At 37.8% G+C, this 1,864-nt stretch overlaps 1 pseudogene; it reads right to left on the minus strand.

The window, feature by feature from the left end:
- The window catches only part of LOC102016152, a 3,689-nt pseudogene extending 2,936 nt beyond the window's left edge, over positions 1–753 (minus strand).
- Positions 754–1,864: the final 1,111 nt, after the last annotated feature.

The following is a 1,864-nucleotide window of genomic DNA, read 5'->3' on the forward strand; positions in this document are numbered from 1 at the left end:
AGATTTTTCTCCACTAGTTTCTCACTTAGCAGAAAGCCCATCAAGTTTGGCATGTGTCTCATTAAGTTCCTGATTATAAATGGTATATTCTAGGGCTCGTCTCACTTTATCCCACTTCTGATACTGAGCTGGTTCTTCCTTTTCTTCCTCTAAAGTATGTAATCTCTCTTCAATGTATTCTAACAACTCATTGATTTTTTTCACGTTTGCCCTCTGTTTCTTCCATTAAAGAGATGCTTTCTTCTTTTTGTTCATCATATACTCTAGTACCAGTCACTTCTCTTAATAGCTTTAGTCTCTGAGAATCTGATGCTGTTGCCATTTAATTGATCTTTCCTTGTTTAACAATATAATAAGGATTGCTCTGAGAAAAACTGCTCTGTCGAGGAGGTTCATCACATCATTTTTCGTGACCATCTTCTTATCTAAGAAATACTGATCTTTTTTGACACAATAACTCTTCAAAGTGAAACTTCCTCCTCACCAGTTGGTAACCGATTATCTGAATTGTCAAAAATAATTTCCACAAAAGCAGAAATAACCGAGGACCAGTACCCTCATGTAACAAAGCCAGTCACTGTTCCGGACGAAGATGACTGAACTCATCACTGAGAACAAAGTGAACTGCATGAAAAAGTAACTCTTCCCAGATCCATTTCTGTGCATGATAACAGTATGTTTTGAACTGAAAGGATCTACAACTGTTTGATCTCTGCAGCTTCAAAAACCCTGGATAATCAGTTCTATGTACATGGCTCTGTGGCCCCTGCCGGGGAGAGGGTCTCCCCCTGGAGCAGCTGCAGAGAGGCCGCAGGCTCTGAAGAAGCACCTGGAGACCCCTCCCCCCAAGCGCCACTAGCGCCCCTCTAGCCAAGGGAAAAAACATGGATCTTGCTTTTTGATCCATTCTGCCAATTTGTTTCTTTTGATTGGTAAGTTGAGATAATTTATGTTGATGGTTAAAACTGATATATATTAACTTTTTTTTCATTTTGTTTCTCTGTTGTTTGTCCCCTGTCTTTCTGCTCTGTGTAATTGCTTGCCCTGCCTGGAAGCTTCTTTCTATTGGTGTTTCTGTGTATGTGGAATTCATTATCTCTTTCTAATATATTTTTCAGAGCATTCTGTAGAGCTCATTTGGTGGTCATACATTTCTTCTTTCTCTATCAGTTTTGAAAGATAGTTTTGCTAGGTACATTAATTTGGGCTGAAGTTTGTTTTCCTTTAGGGCTTGAAATACTTCACTCCAAGCTCTCCTTCACTTGAGGGTTTGTGCTGAGACGTCTGCTGTGATTCTGATGGGCTTTCCTTTGTAATTGATATGTTTCTTTTCTCTAGATGCTTTTAATATTTTATTCTTTTGCTGACTTTCTGGAATCTTGATTGTTATATGCCTTGGTGTGGATTGATTTTGGTCACGGCTATTTGGAGTTCTGAATGGTTCACTTATTTGTATATCAAATTCTTTATCCATGTTTGGGAAGTGTTCTGACATTATATCTGTGAAGAAGTTTTGAATGGTTTTTGTGCTGTCTCCAGCTTTCTCACTAATTCCAGTCAGTCTTATGTTGTCCTTCTTTGCTGAAATTCATCCTGTAGTTACTGGATTGATTTTTCATAGTCTCTTGTGATTTTTACAATCTTTCTTTTCTTGGTCACTAGTTGTGTTCCTGTCCTCTACATCTGATATTCTATCCTCCCTTTCATTCAATCTGCTGCATATACTTTCAATGGAGTTTCTAATCTCCTGCATTTTTGTTTGAATTTGCTTCATTGATTCCATTTCTTGTCTATGTTTTTCATTCATGGTTTCCATTGGTTTCCTGAGTTCTTCTATTTGTTTATCTGTATCTACTTTAATGTC

The sequence above is a fragment of the Chinchilla lanigera genome, unplaced genomic scaffold (assembly GCF_000276665.1).
Source record: "Chinchilla lanigera isolate Chin_1 unplaced genomic scaffold, ChiLan1.0 scaffold00071, whole genome shotgun sequence".
NCBI lineage: Eukaryota > Metazoa > Chordata > Mammalia > Rodentia > Chinchillidae > Chinchilla > Chinchilla lanigera.